At 33.8% G+C, this 17,333-nt stretch overlaps 1 non-coding gene and 1 pseudogene across 1 annotated transcript; both read left to right on the top strand.

Annotated features, from left to right (window-relative positions):
• The first annotated feature begins 4,564 nt into the window (after positions 1 to 4,564).
• Positions 4,565 to 11,590, top strand: LOC149553354 (cyclin-U2-2 pseudogene; annotated as a pseudogene).
• A 4,668-nt stretch (positions 11,591 to 16,258) lies between these two features.
• Positions 16,259 to 16,351, top strand: LOC149553353 (small nucleolar RNA R64/Z200 family). The gene has a single exon (XR_016353514.1). It is a non-coding gene; the product is annotated as a small nucleolar RNA R64/Z200 family (small nucleolar RNA).
• Positions 16,352 to 17,333: the final 982 nt, after the last annotated feature.

Here is a 17,333-nt window from a genome sequence, read left to right as displayed (position 1 = left end):
GGAACCTAACAAGGCTTCTAGTTGGGATCCATCATTTATAAATTATGGGGGATATTTAGAATAGATCATAGATTTAATTTATGGGGGGTGTTAGCAAGGAAAAATTAATTATTAGAACCAATCATGCATGGTTGGCACAAACCGGCTACCCAACACAAAATAGTTATCTTTTGTTGTCCATCTCAACTCCCCATTATAAATGCTACAGATAACTCCTTACTATAGTATACTAAACATCTATGATGTATTTCCTTGTAAATTAATAAATGAGGGCATGTGTCTAGCAAAGCCCATATTTGGGTTTCTCCTATGTTGGTTTCTCTTTTATACCTTGATTTTTAATACCACTGGAAGAAGATCATTTCCTATTGCTTTCACCTTCTCCATTCTCATAGTAAAAAAAAAAATCTAAGAGAGCACTTCAGATACATTTAACCATTTATCATTGCATATATAAAATTGATTTATTACAAAAGATAGTTAAAAATATGCATTTATTCTTCTTTTACACCCCGCATTTGAATGCCAATACCTTGCACCTCAATTATCTATCTATAACTCTCTAATCCCTATGTTGTAGATGAGTATGGTACTTTGACAATCCAAATGATATAGCTTATGTATAGGATTTCTATATGCATCCTTTGTACTATTTCTCAGCTCATGTAGTTCTCATATTTCACACAAATTAAATTAAAACCTACATGCCTATTTTAATCATTGTTATCAAGCATTTTTGCTCGAAAACCAAATTGAGAGAGTAGGAGATAAAACTTAATATCTTGATAATTCAATTCATACATAAGCAAGTCTTTATAAACTGAATTACAAAATTATAATGTTGAGTAATTATATAACTATATAAACTACCAAAATTATTTTATTAGTGTAAAAACTAAAAATAAGTAATACACCAACAACATTCGTCAATAGTTCTTCGTTGAAAAATACATAGTTGAATCCTACTAGCAATATCATAATTTGAATCAAGATATGGAAAATATTTCCTAGTTATGTTGAGATAAAAAGGTTCTCTAAAAAATGGTTCATTTGAGGCACAACACTTGTTAAAGGCTTTGCAAAAGGGGTAGCAAGCCAAGCGGGCTTAGTCTGAGGGGAAAACCTATGATTAAGAACACTTGACTTGGAGTAATATTGGGATAGTTGACCTCGTTAGAAAATACAATGTTTCACCTCTATGAGATCACTTCACTTGAAATTTACACATTTGAATATTGATAACACTACCATGATTTGACTTGTTGTGGAAATCTCTCCTACTTATAAATTACTAAGCTAAAGGTGGTTTCTAATTAATGTTTCATATCACACAACACTTCCTAAAGGTTTTATAATTGGAGTGGCAATTTAAGTGGTCTTAAATTTGTAGGAAAATGCATGGTTAAGTGGGATCTTTTAGTACTACATATATGACATCTCAATAAGGCCCAATGCCTCAGCCCTACGGACATTACTTATATGAGATGATTTCTATTGTGCCATTAATTCTTGTGAGTGATCATTTTCTATGAAATATTTCTCATGAACTATGGACAAAAGAGTTTGATACAAAATCTACATAGTTGATTCTCAATAGCAATTTGTTAATCTAACTTGAGGAAAACATCTACTACTTATTGATACATTTGACATTCTTTAGGGTGAAATATATATTTGTTATTTAAAAATATTAAAAAAAAAAAATTTACTTTTTTAGTTGATTGGCTAATTATCACTTCATTTTATATAAAGATGTGATTTTATCTAATATTATTATCTGCATTTAGGTTCAATCTTGAATAAATTTGTACAAGAATTATGTATTAAAGGATATTATTGATCATTTGGTGAAATTTCCTTGCATAATTTCAAGAGTTGCATCTCATGCTTCATCTTCATGTTGAGAGAAAAGGTGTGATCATGCTCAATCTAAATATTAAGGCCCTTAATCATAAGACTCTATCAACCATGTTATCCATGGATGGTCATTACAATCTATCATCCACCTTCTACCTCATAATTTAGGAATGGTGCTCTTAGCTACTTAGATTTCAGCAAGTTTACTAACCTAGAGCAGATAATTTATTGTGTTCATGCTAAAGAACCTTGAAGATATTAATGAGAGTGTGTCCTTTCTAGAAGATATTAAGGAGCTCATTGATGATGATGTTATCCCATAATGTATGGAGTAAATTGATAATCATCATCTCCCTTCTACTAGATTTACTAGAGTTATTCTTCCCTCTTAAAAATAATATCTATGTTCGTCATTGATGAAGTTATGTCATGTGTTTACTTCCATCTATTATTTGGAGATGTTCCTACCTACATGTTTTACATATTTTTCTTCTATGCACTTTATTTTTAATAGCATATTATTATCTTTTCAAATAAGTAAAAGTATTTGAATTCTTAATTCATCATAATTACACAAGGATATAATTGAATATTTACTATCTATTGATAACTCTTAATCTTTATATTTTTATTCTATTAAGTACTAAAAATTAATTAAAAATGAATATACAACTTATTTATTTAAAAATTCTCTAGGGGAAATGCACTAGTAGCTGTTATAGCAAATTTCACACAACCATTTATCTTTAAAAATATTAGATTTTGATCTTTATTGTTTTATTTTCTTCTCCATATGTGACTATATGCTTATAGCTATTGCTCTAGTTTCTAGGTAGTAATGTGACATGTTGTGGGAAATGTTATGCATGCAAGGATTAAAAAGTGTTTATCTCAAAGTGTTGCCCAATACCTACTTAAAGATGGTCCAATAACAACCTACTACAATTTAGGAGCTTGAAAATTAGTAAAGCAATTTCAAATTATGGTTGTCTCCAAACCTTGAAAGTGATTTAGTATTCAGATTTTTTAGTTATGGATTGTAAACACCAAGAAAGCCTAGTTGTTCCACTTACATATTTGACTATACTTGTAGCTTTTATTTTTATTTTTACCATGTAAAGGAACAAGGAAGCAGGGTTTTCTTTCTAGTTCTTTCTCTCTAGAATTTCCAAACTAACTATTATTAATATTAAATTTCATTGGATCTGTCCATTTTCGAAAGATAAAAAAAAGAAAAAACAATCCACTACAACCATCTTAAAAATCACCAACACTTATATACAAATGTCATAGAATCATTCAAATTTGTCAATGCTTATGCACAAATGTCTTAATAGTCATTCAGATATCCTTAGTACATAAGATATGAATAAACAGCTATTAGTACTTTATATATATATATATATATACATATATATACATACATATATGTATGTATACATACATATATATATATATATGTATGTATACATATGTATATATATATATATATATATATATATATACATACATATATATGTATGTATACATACATATATATGTATGTATACATACATATATGTATGTATATATATGTATATATATATATATATGTATGTATACATACATATATATATATATATATACATATGTATACATACATATATATATATATATTATATATATATGTATATATATATATGTATATATATATATACATATATGTATACATCTATATATATATATACATATATGTATATATATATGTATACATATGTATTTATATACATATATGTATATATATATATGTATACATATGTATTTATATATATATATATATATATATATATATGTATACATATGTATGTATATATACATATGTATATATATATATATGTATACATATGTATATATATATATGTATACATATGTATATATACATACATATGTATACATACATACATACATACATATATATATATATATATGTATGTATACATATATATATATATATATATATATATATATATATATATATATATATATATATATATATATATATATATATAAATAAATTATCTACAACTCTTTTATTTCATTTTAAGTTAGTAATTAAAAAGATTGGATGAATAGAAACTGAATGATAGATTGAAATATAAATGAATACTCTTCCCTAACTATAATTTGTAGTCGAATAAAACATTGGAATGTGAAGCTTACAAAATTAAAGAGGTCCAAACAAAAACAAACCACCCTCACATTCCTCACAAATATTTAAATAAAGCTGAACCAATAATAGTGTTTCAATAGCTACTAAATCTGTGTAAACAAAGCTTGATAATCAACCATTAAACAAAGCTGAGAAACAACACTAGCTGAGCATGAAGCACCAAAGTATTAATTAATCAATGCCTTTAAATGGTCCTGCATACCATATTCATTCTAGAGGCATGAAGACCACACCCACTTCAATTACTAAATACTAAAATCACAACATGTGGGAGCAAATCTCATATTATAAACACTACCTACTTAATGATCTTGGGAAAGTGTTGATTCCAATGCTTCAAATTATGGCACATATTATTATTTATGTTCTCTATGGATTGTCATTACGAATCTTTTGTGCCTAAATTTTTGGTCCCTCAATTCTAGCTGTCACTTTTATTCCCTTATCCGCATTCTCTTCTATTTCTAACTAAAGCTCGTAGAAAACTAATCAAAGGAAATGAGCTCAAAGCTGAAAGAGAACAGCGTCATTGTTTCTCTGAGAAGAATAAGATTAGATCTTTATTCTTTTCAAATTGGGTTTCCACCAACATGAAGGCATCCCCTATCATGTCATCTGTTATATCAGTTTTATCTTCGATTGTGGAGAGAGCAATGTTGAGAAACGAACCATTGGCAGCTCCTCGCACTGCAAAATACAGTGTGTTTAATGGTTTTGAATGTTGGAATTTAATGTCAAGGGCCAGCTGTTTGTCCTCGAGCCCCACACCCATCTACCTTGTCAGACCGCAGGCATCCATGGTCGGCAGGCATTTAATTTTGGTAGGTGAGATTTTGAATTTGAACATTGAGAGGGAAAAGAATGGAATGTGACAAAAGGAATGTTTTTCTACATTCATTTTTATCAAGAGCAGATCAAGCAGATCAGAGAAAATTTGAAGAGTTGAGCAAAGAATGAAGAGGAAGGAAGTTTGTGCCTGTAGTTGCACGTGTCTCCTCTGTTCATTCTGTGAGTTTGTTGTTTTTTTTTTTTTGTCCTAATGAAGCAGTGATTGCTCCAGGCACCATTGTATGCAACCATTAGAGTTGCAGGTTTAAAAGTTTATTAAAGTTTGAAGTATTATCAATTTAGGGTTATTTTACATTTTTTCGGTTGAAGCCGAATGCTCCCAGATTTTGTAATAGTTTAATGCAAGATTGAATAGAAAGCAAATGGCATACTTAATCCATTGTTCTTCATCTTTTATCATTGCATTTGACAAGTTTGGTTGAAAGGTTAAAGCTTTGGCTTTCTGGTTTTAATAGTGAAAGCATTCACGTTGAAATATTTCCTAAGTTATATTTCTTAAGTTTGATATAGAACACTTGGCATCTTCTTTCTCAGTTGGAGTCGAGCTCACTCGGCATCCATTGGTGCCGAGCATTTTCTGTGCAAGTGTCGAGCTCCTCTTTGTACCGAGTTCACTCGGCACCTGTTGCCTGTCACTCAGCACCTTCTTGTGCCGAGCAAGTGTCGAGTAAAACTGGCACTCGGCACCTTCATGTGCCGAGCAACTTTTAAGTGCCGAGCGAAGTTTTTAGGGTTAGCGTTGTGAGTTTGAGTTGAAATTTAAATTTCTTATATTTTTAACATGGTATCAGAGCTTTGAGGCCCCACATCCAAAGTGAGTTAGGGCATTTGTTTTCTTGGGATATTTATCATGGCAGGAGATGTAGGAAAGATATGGCAGCAGCCACCATCATTTAATGGACAAAATTATGATACATTTGCAAAGAAGATGAAGACCATTATGGTTGCAAATGATTTGTGGGAGTTTGTGGTAAATGGATTCAATGATGTAACTGATCCAACTCAATATGTTGCTCTCACAAATGCACAAAAGACTCATTTGAAAGAGTTAAGGAGGAAGGATGCTAAGGCATTAAGTTTGATTGAAGTAGCAATGACAGAGACAATTTTTCGAAAGATTGCAGCAGCAAATTATGCAAAGGAAGCATGGGTTATCCTTGAGACGAAATTCAAGGGGACTGATAAAGTTCATACAGTCAAGCTATAGAATATAAGGAGGGAATTTGAGAACTTTTAGATGATAGAAAATGAATCAGTTGCAGACTTCAGTTCAAGGACTTCCAATGTGATTAACCAACTGAAGTCAAATGGAGAAAAATATCAAGAGCAGAGGATAGTGGAGAAAATGTTGAGGAGTTTACCTCATAAATATGACCATTTGGTCATGACAATAGAAGAGGCAAAAGACCTCACTGTTTTGACAATGGATGAGTTGATCGGTTCTCTTCAAACCCATGAGCATAGGATCAATAGATCCACATCTTCTTCTACCCAAGAGCAAGCATTCAAGGCTCAGTCAAATTCAAGAGGAAGGGGGAGAGGAAGAAATGGCCCAGGCAAAAACTCTAGAGATAGAGGCCGAGGTAATGGAGGACAAAGGAATGCTGAAGCAGAAATCTCAGGAAGAGCAGATGGAGCAAGTAGCTCACAAAATACTTCAAGAGGAGGTAAGAAAAACTACAACTCAAATAAGAGTAATGTAGAATGCTACTACTATCATAAATATGGGCATTATGCAAATGACTGCTGGAAGAAGCAGAAAGATCAGTCAGGACAAGAAAATGTGGCTGATGTGAATATAGGAAGTGAAAACACTGCCTTCATCATGTGTAATGTTGGTGAAGAAGGAAGCCCTGAGGTTTGGTACCTTGACAATGGATGTAGCAACCACATGAGTGGTAATGAAACCTTGTTTTCATTCATTGACAAGAGTTTCAAATCATAAATTAAGATGGGTAATAATGGAACCCTACCAGTTGTGGGCAAAGGATCCATTATGGTCCGTACCAAAAAAGGTGAGAAAGGAGAAATACAAAAGGTGTATTTCACCTCTGGTATGAAGCACAATTTGATGAGCATTGGTCAACTCATTCAAAATGGATACAAAGTGTTGATGGAGAATGATAGTTGTATCATTCATGAAAAAGATGGGAGCAAGAACCTACTTGCAGCAATTCAAATGACAAAGAATAGAATGTTTCCCTTGAGGATTGAGACATGTTTCTCATCTCAAGTTAGTGTTGCACCTCCCACACAATCAGCTCTAAGGAGTGTAATTGAAGACCCCTCATGGCTATAGCACCTCAGGTATGGTCATCTTGGCTATGCTGGTTTAAATTTATTGTCAAATAAAAGAATGGTAGAAGGTTTGCCACGAATAGGAAATTCTTGTGACAAGTGTGAGGCTTGTATTTTGGGTAAGCAACATAGGCTTCCCTTTAACTCTGAAAATTCTAGGAGGGTTGGATATCCATTAGAATTAGTGCATACTGACCTAGTCAGTCCTATGCAAGTTACTTCCATTGGGGGGAGTACTTATTTCATGACATTCATTGATGATTTCAGTCGTAGGACATCGGTGTATTTTTTAAAGAATAAATCTAAAGCATTTGATAAATTTGTAGAATTTAAAGCCCAGACTGAAAGAGAATGTGGACACTATATCAAGGTCTTAAGATTAGATAGAGGAGGGGAGTATACATCCAATTCTTTTATAAATTTTTGCAGGAAACATGGCATTAAGAAAGAGCTCACAGCCAGCTATACACCACACCAGAATGGAGTGGCTAAAAGAAAGAATAGGACCATTGTTGAGATGGCAAGGAGTATGATGAAAGAGAAAGGTCTCCCAACTGAATTTTGGGGAGAGGCTATGGCAACACTAGTTTACCTAATTAATAGGTGTCCTACAAAGGCAGTCTGTGACAGAATTCCAATGAAAGCTTGGTCACGAATAAGATAGACAGTTGAACACCTAAGGGTGTTTGGATGTGTTGCATATGCACATGTGCCTAAAGAGAAAAGGCAAAAATTTGATGATAAAGGTGTGAAATGCATTTTCACAGGGTATAGCCTGGAATCTAAGACATACAGATTGTATGACCCATTGAACAACAAGATGATGCTTTCAAGAGATGTAGAATTTTTTGAAAATCAGTCTTGGTATGGTTCAATTAATGAGTCACCAAGCACTTCTAGTAAAGTGCCAATTATGAGTGAAGAAGATGCTGATGAATAGCAAGAAGAAGGAGCAAATAGAAGAAAAGGCAAGCAGGTTCAGACATTGCCAAGCTCCTTTAGGCATGACCGAGTGTCAGTGCCGAGTACCAGTGAAGACTGAGCTAGTCGGCAATGCAGTAGCAATGAAGATTATAATCCCACACTCTCATCCCTATTACCAAGAAAGACCAAGAGTCTTAGGGAGTTATACCAAGATGAAAGGTATGAAGATTATGATGAGAGTGTTAATTTTGCATTATTTTCTCATAGTGATTCAGTATATTTTGAAGAAGCTATTAAGGAGAAGAAATGGTGTAATGTCATGAATGAAAAAATAGATGCCATAGAAAGGAATGAGAAATTGGAGCTAACTGATTTGCCTCTCAAGAAGCAAGTGATTGGAGTGAAATGGGTCTATAAGACCAAATGCAATGTTGAAGGCAAGATTGATAGGCATAAGGCAAGGCTGGTAGTCAAGGGCTACAAATAGCAGTATGGAAGAGACTATGATGAGACCTATGCTCCAGTTGCAAGAATGAAAATTGTGTGTGCTATCATAGCAATTGCAGCTCAACACAAGTGGAAGGTATTTCAAATGGATGTGAAGTTCGCCTTCTTGAATGGTGTATTGAAGGAAGAAGTGTATGTGGAGCAGCCACCTAGTTATGAAGTTGCAGGTGAAAAGATCAAAGTATATAGGTTGAAGAGAGCTCTTTATGGGCTCAAGCAAGCTCCACGGGCATCGTACAGTAGGATTGACTCATATTTGATGAGAAATGGCTTTAGCAAAAGCAATAGTGAGCCCACTCTTTACATCAAGGCAGCAAATAGTAATGTTTTGATTGTTGTCTTGTATGTAGATGATTTGATTTTTTCTGGTAATGATAAGGCTCTAATTGGTGAGTTCAAAGAGGCCATGAAAAGTGAATTTGAAATGATAGACCTAGGTCTCTTGAAGTACTTTCTAGGCATAGAAGTAAAAAAAATGCATGATGGCATCTTTATCTCTCAAGAAAAGTATGCAGGGAAGATCTTGGAGAGATTTAAAATACAGAACAGCAAGGTAGCCCCCACACCAATAGTAGTAGGTCTAAAGTTGAGCAAGGAAGACTCTAGCAAGAGAGTGGATCCAACATTATACAAGAGTATGGTTGGAAGTCTAATGTATTTGACTACAACTCGGCCAGACCTAATGCATGCAGTAAGTTTGATTTCCATATTTATGGAAATACCAAAGGATTTCCATTGGCAAGCGAGAAAGAGGATCTTAAGGTATGTGAAAGGTACCAAGGGATTTGGTATTTTGTATACTACAATTGATGATTTCAAGTTGGTAGGTTATACTGATAGTGATTGGGCTGGAAGCTTAGATGATAGGAAGAGCACTTCTGGATACATGTTTCATATGGGATCGGGTGCAATTTCATGGGCATCCAAGAAGCAACCTATTGTTGCTCAATCTACACCAGAGGTTGAATACATTGCAGCAAATGCAGTAGCATGTCAAGCAATTTGGCTAAGAAGGATCTTGACAGATTTGAATGAAAGGCAAGAGGATGGAACCACAATTTATTGTGACAACATCTCATCAATTGCATTGTCCAAGAATTCAGTCGTCCATGGGAGAAGCAAACATATTGAGATCGGATATCACTTCATCAGAGAGTTGGTGGAGAATGGGGATATCAAAATGAATTTTTGTAGGTCTGAGCAGCAGCTAGCAGACATATTTACTAAGCCATTAGGCATTGGGACTTTTGTGCACCTAAGACAGAGTCTTGGTGTAGTTGATTTGGATCAGCAGTGATCCTTGTTTGTGGGTCTCAGGACAAAGGGGGAGTGTTGAAATTTAACGTCAAGGGCCAGCTGTTTGTCCTCGAGCCCCACACCCATCTACCTTGTCAGCACCGCAGGCATCCATGGTCGGCAGGCATTTAATTTTGGTAGGTGAGATTTTGAATTTGAACTTTGAGAGGGAAAAGAATAGAATGTGACAAAAGGAATGTTTTTCTACATTCATTTTTATCAAGAGCAGATTAAGCAGATCAGAGAGAAGTTGCAAAATTGAGCAGAGAACGAAGAGGAAGGAAGTTTGTGCCTGCAGTTGCACGTGTCTCCTCTGTTCATTCTGTGAGTTTGTTGTTATTTGTTTTTTGTCCTGATGAAGCAGTGATTGCTCCAGGCATCATTGTATGCAACCATTAGAGTTGCAGGTTTAAAAGTTTATTAAAGTTTGAAGTATTATCAATTTAGGGTTATTTTACATTTTTCTGATTGAAGCCGAATGCTCCCAAATTTTGTAATAGTTTAATGCAAGATTGAATAGAAAGCAAACAGCATACTTAATCCATTGTTCTTCATCTTCTATCATTTCATTTGACAAGTTCGGTTGAAAGGTTAAAGCTTTGGCTTTCTGGTTTTAATGGTGAAAGCATTCACGTTGAAATATTTCCTAAGTTATATTTCTTAAGTTTGATACAGAACACTCGGCATCTTCTTTCTCAATTGGAGCCGAGCTCACTCAGCATCCATTGGTGCCGAGCATTTCCTGTGCAAGTGTCGAGCTCCTCTTTGTGCCGAGTTCACTCGGCACCTGTTGCCTGTCACTCGGCACCTTCTTGTGCCGAGCAAGTGCCGAGTAAAACTGGCACTCGGCACCTTCGTGTGCCGAGCAACTTTTAAGTGCCGAACGAAGTTTTTAGGATTAGGATTGTGAGTTTGAGTTGAAATTTAAATTTCTTATATTTTTAACATTGAAGTGCCGGATATGAGCATTGAAAAGTATTTGGGCAGAATTTTTAGATACGTGAACTGCAGCCCTTCTATATTCGTGGTTGCCTATGCTTACATTAATCATCTCATTCAAATGCACCCCAACTTCAGAATCACTTTTTTCAATGTGCACAGGCTTATCACCAGCGTCATGGTTGCATCAAAGTTCATGGAAGACATGTATTTGGGTTTTTATCTTCTTGGGTTTTAATTAGATTACTGAGTTTTTTTTAGCTTCCCTATAACTTGCAATGTGTATTACGTTGACGTGACATGTTTTCTGGTATTATGTGGGGATGGAACAATGTTTTATCTTCAACATCTCAGACTTAAAGCCTTGTCACCTTTAATGTATGTTGGAAACAATTTTATTCTTTTGTTGGCAGACGCCTAGATGTCAATTTGAACAACGCATGCTTTGTTTTGATTTATTTAGGGGTAACATTATGGATTGAAGTTTTAGATAAATCATTTAAACAAATGATTGAAAACCAAAATCTACATTGATCACAGCACGGATCTTTAACTTCTTCTAACCTAATGTTTTTGTACTTGTGAATTGTGTGCAGCAACTACCCAAATTCATATTACGCAAGAGTTGCAGGTGTGATTAGTACTGAGGAAAACCATTACATCAGAGCCATAAATTCTATTGCAACTGCAAATCCAAATCATTCTTCATAATTTTTTTTCTTTTGCTGTAATACTTCAAAAAATAAAAAATGTTTTGTAAGGGCTCAAACTTCAGTTAGATTTTTATTCCTAATTTGTTAAAGGTTTAAATTTGGCTGGTGACTTTTGTCATTCGCTATCCCAATAGTCATATAAAATTTTAGCTAACAATTTTTTCAATTTTTTTAATTTTTTTTATGGAGGATTCAGCTAACGAATTTTGATTTAAATGTAATTAAAAGAATTTAGATATTTTAATTGAAATAAAAATTACAGATATTATCTATTAATCTATTTAAATTTATTATTAGAAATTTTGATAATGATCTATTCAAGTTCACTTTTTAAAATGTGATAAAAGCATTCTACGATAATAAGTTTAAATGAGAATATTTTAAGTTTTAATTTATTCTAGTATTATTTTTTATCTATATTAAAAAAATATAGTAACAAAATTTATTAAGAAGAAATCAATATGAAGTAATACAATTCAACAAACTTAATTAGTGTCCAGAAAAATAAAATCTATTACTAAATCCTCTAAAACTCAAGAATCCTTTATAGACAAGTTTCCCTGGTCCTTAGTATTTAACATATTTTTCCTTTCAGAAGCCTATTTTGCAAAGCACTATATCATCTGATTTCATTCATAGGGAATGTTACAAAAGGTAATAGAGTCTAAATGTTAACTAAGAAGAAAAATCTAGTTGACCACTATAGCCAATTTTCAACTCACTCCATCCCTCTTGCTGGCTCCTAAAAACACCAGGTTTACAATAACAGAATAGCAACTACCACACCTTGGCTAAGACCCTATGAATTAGCCAAATTCAATAATAAGGAGACAACAAAAGGGGTGGACTAACTAACAAGGTTTCTTGCAAACCTTCTATGCTTTAGGCATGGCTTAGAAGAGATTCCTTGATTCCATAACATTCTCATACACGCACCTCTTCCTCAAATCAATAAATAGGTAACTCCATTGTTCAACTACAGCATACCAAAGGAACAAAAGATTTGAGCTAAAGATCTTATGATATGCCTTTCAAACTTGAAGGATGGAGTTGGAAAATAAACTTACAAATAGGTTAAACATGAAAGGGAAACATGATTTTGATTTTAAAAGTTTTAGCAAGAAAGCACATGAGACAACAAGAAATGCACAGCATCAAGCTACATCAAGATTAGTGTCTTATCAATGGGGCAAGGAGTCAAGAGAAACAAGATCATTGTACAATACATTTATGAAACAACTTCATATCTATGATATATTTCCTTGCAAAACTTCACAACAATCACTCTAATTCATCCTATTTATCAAATCCTATGTAATATTAGCAAATTCCCAATTTCTATCAAGCCAACTAATCAATCCCTTGGATTGAAGAATGAAAGATAAAATGAGTACCTCATAACAAGACAATGAAAGAAAAAAGAAATAGCTTCATTTCATTTTAAAACTCAACCGATTTACACATTGGAGAGAAACTAAATCAGAATGTGTTTCCATTAAAATCTTTGTGTTCCTCAAAATAATCTCTAATGATGAGAAAAAAAACTCTGAAGAAAAGCCCCAACTGCCTCCAAAATCTTTTCTAAATTTCCCTCCAAAGTGTTGGAACAACAAAATAAAAGTGTTGGGAAAACCTCGTCCAAGTTTGGAAAATACCTAGATGATGGATTTTGAAAATGATGTCTCTAACTTCTATGGGAAAGCCAAGAAAATGCTTCGTTGTAGAAAAATAACCTCCTATTGTTATAAAACAACCCTCAGTTAAAAACCCCCTTTCCTGGTAAAATAAAAAGCAGACAAAAAACACCACAATCTCTATCAATTATTTTCATCATTATGTGATCACATACATGCAATCTTCTTCATTATTTAAAATTTTCCCTCTTTATTAATATTAGTCAAATCATATAATAAAGTCATTCTTATAAAATGCAAAGGCTTGCAAAATAAAATGCACAGGTCTTTAGAGTAAAATAATGTGCAAGACTAGTCTGATTGGTTGAAAATCAACCGATGATCCTTAAAAGTCCTTTTATTTGATTGGTTCTTACTACCCAATTCGTGGTCCCCACAATTTCCTCTTTAATATTTAATACTCTCCTTGCATGTGCATGTTAACATATGGTGTATTTCCTACTTGTATTTTGATTGGCCTTTTACTTTTCAGTTGGACCCACCATCCTTTATCTTCATCATTTATTTAATCCCCTAAATTCTCTCCTACAATAACATTTGGTGAGGCAACACTTTAATTTAAATTGGAATTATTAAGGTTTATGATTTTCCCTCCAAACCTGAGTCAAATGGTCAACCTGAGAACACATGGGCTTCCACATGTCAACACAGAAGTGGCTCAAGTGCCTACATCATGGCCAGCACACCAGGGCATGTCATCCTTTTCCATGTCACACCATGTGGCATGTTTTGATTAACTCTCAGATCCACCTCAACATCATCAATTCAGTGGATGCCCCCATCATATGTTGTTGTATTGCATTTTTGTGAAGCTCTAACAACCTCCTTTCACAAATGTAATATTCCAACACCTTTTTTTCTACGCATGTTATTATCTACGAGGTCTCAAGTGTCATGTGACACCTTATCATGTTTTTACATTCTTTTAGTAGACTCTCCTGAAGTTATGATACAATGACATGTCCTCTCCATCCTATTGGCCTCCTCAAAATCCATTCCACACGTCACAAGTTGGTTCATTTTCAAACTACACACATCATTACATGTTAGCACTATGTCATGACATACTCTCTTGACATGAGTACATTAACATTAGCGCTAGCTAATCTCTAAATGAAATGCACCAAAGATTAAAAAAATTCAAACATGGTTTGTTTTAAAATTCATGAAAACATAGCAAAATTTTCTTTAAAAAATTGTTATTTTTTATCACAAAATATACATCATGAAGATCAAATGCTGAAAATTTCAAAAAAATCATTGTGTTTTTATTTTTTTGAAATTTAGTCAATGGTTAAATTTGTAGAGAATTACTTTTAAAATGGATCCGCCATCCTTTATCTTTATCATTTATTTAATTCCCTAAATACTTTATTGTGCATCATGTTAATAAAATGGTCAACCTAAACACATGGGCTGCCACATGTCACAACATGATTGGTTCAACTGCCTTCATCATGGCCAACTCTCTAGGCCTTGTCATCCTTTGCCATGTCGCTGCTACGTGACATGTTCTAGTTGACTCTCGGATCTGCCTTGGCATCTTTAATTCATTGGGCATCCTGCTATGTGTCATCATCTCAAATTTTTATGAACCTCTACAACCTCAACCTCCTCCTAAGAACATGAGATGCCCACACCTATCCATCGGCTTACCCCATTATCTATTGGGTCTTGAGTGCCATGTAGTGACTTATCATGTGTTTGCATTCTTTTGGTAGACTCTACCAAAATTACGACATGTGACCTCATTGTCGTAGTGGCCTTCTCAAAATTTGAACCATGTATCACAGGTTGGGTCATTTGCAGACTACACACATCATTCCATTTCAATGTCATGTCATTAGTTTTGTTAGTCAAACTTTGTCTTAGTTTTATTTGACATTTCAATGAGTGAGCATTATTATTTAAAAGTAACAAAATTTTCATTTCTCTACCCAGCATTAGATAAACCCCAATGCAAAAACTAGCTCATATTACCTCTATTGAAAATGTAGCACTCCCCATTGACAACACAGGCATGGCATCAACAATATCCAACCTACACAAATTTGGTCCTCTATCATTAATGTTCACACCTAGAAACTCAACAAGCATAAGCCCAATTTGAATCAGTAGTTTCACTTAGTTGGCCCCTCTATTTTTTTAAAACACTGCTAGTGAAGCTCCTCTCCCTTTTGACTCTGCTCTATTTGTGTCCATTGATCACATTAGCACCTTATGTGAATTCAATTTTTTGCCCCTAACATTACCTGCATAGTCTCCCAAAATAAACAACTTCCATCCATAATCATTTGTACACCTCTGCACATTAAGGGCTTGTTTGTTTGCTGGAATAGGAATAGGAAAATCAGAATTGATTCAATATTCTCTGTTTGCTCTGCCAAATCAAAATAGGGAATACAGAATTCTATTCCAATTTTACTCCAAAAACAAGGATATTTCCATTCCAAAAAAAAATTGTTATTGAAATGGCCCATTCCTATTCCACATAATACTTTTCAACATTTTACAATTATTTGGAGTCTACCATTTTCATTTTAGAGCTCATTCTTGACCCATTGTTTTCACAGTTCCCACCAAGTTTGTGGAGAAGGGTTTTTGCACTGGTCATGTTGTGGAGGACAGTCGATGCCATTATTTTCATAGTTCCCAACGAGTTTGTGGAGGAGGGTTTTTTCTCTAGTCACATTGTGGAGGATGATTTGTGCTTCATTTTGTTTTCTACTACAAAAAAAAAAAAAATAGTTGTCTTTGTGCTTTCATTCTATTTTCTACTACAAAATTTATGTACTTCATTTTCGCACTAGGGTATTTGTACATATATTTTTGTTAGTGTATCCATGTTTCATTTTGGGTATTGTCTTTCGTATATTAATGTGATATCTGGACTATTTTTGTACCCTAACTATTTTATGTTTATCTTATGGTTTAGTTTTGTTTGGTGGTGCCAATGCATAGGTAATAGTCATGTTCTACAATGAAGAATGTTATAGAAATTACACATGTTAGACTAATGAGATGGATATCTATCAATGAGTCAACTATTTTATTTTGAGCATAACATGATATGAATTAGTTTTCTTTTTGTTGGTTATTAGTGCCTAGGTTTGGTAAATGTTTTATATATCCTGTGTATTTGAGCTTGAATTACAAATTGGAATAAACTATCATCTGTGAAAAGAGTTTGAAACCAGTGCTTTATATTTGCACCTTGGAAATCATATTTTCACTATTTGGTTAAGGAGCCATGACATTCCTAGGGTTTACATTCATACAGGAAACCCTACTTCTACAAAATATAAGTTTGCATCATTTATTACTGCCCTAGAACTTGGAGTTTGCACCAGTAATTCATTACCTGAGTTGGTGGCTTGAGTTTTTGGAGCTGCGAACATTCACAGGGGTCCTATGATTGCAAGAAAAGTCTATAGATATTTGTTTGGGCTTGTGATTGGAGGAATTGAATAGGCTTTTCTCATTGCAAACTCTGTTACAAGTTCTTTAATTGTCAAGTTTAAACATGTAGAAAGAAATAAAGATTCTGGATTGTCATGAGTTAGGGGGTTTTAAAGATATACCCATGAAACCATTGCCATTTTTTTATGGAAGATTTAATTAGTGATCTTTAAGCATGTTATGTGTATTTTTAGTAGATGTAATCATTGATCTTGTGCCATTCTTCTATTGAAGTTGCCTAAGTTATCTATCACTGCTCTACAGTTTAGCTGGGGGATACACACACACAACCTTGAGAATCAATGTGTAGGTTAATTTGTTTGTGAAGATGGTATGCCATCTCTTTTTTGAAATTCTTCCCACACCCTTTGCCTATATACTTGATGATTGAGATACCTTTTTGAATAGCTTTGTGTAAGAGCCACTAGCTTATTGTTAAGTTGAAATCCCAACGTAGAGATCTATCAGTAACTGACAAAAAAGGAGAGCCACCTTGGAGGGCATTGGATATCCTTTTGTAGGCTAGAGAAATGCTATGGATTTTGGGTTTTTTCAATTCCATACCAGCCAATTCTTTTTTCATAAAAA

This window comes from Cupressus sempervirens, chromosome 6 (assembly GCF_028749045.1).
Source record: "Cupressus sempervirens isolate cs-2001-9-10 chromosome 6, ASM2874904v1, whole genome shotgun sequence".
Classification (NCBI taxonomy): Eukaryota; Viridiplantae; Streptophyta; class Pinopsida; order Cupressales; family Cupressaceae; genus Cupressus; species Cupressus sempervirens.
This window is presented reverse-complemented; position numbering and strand designations above follow the sequence as displayed.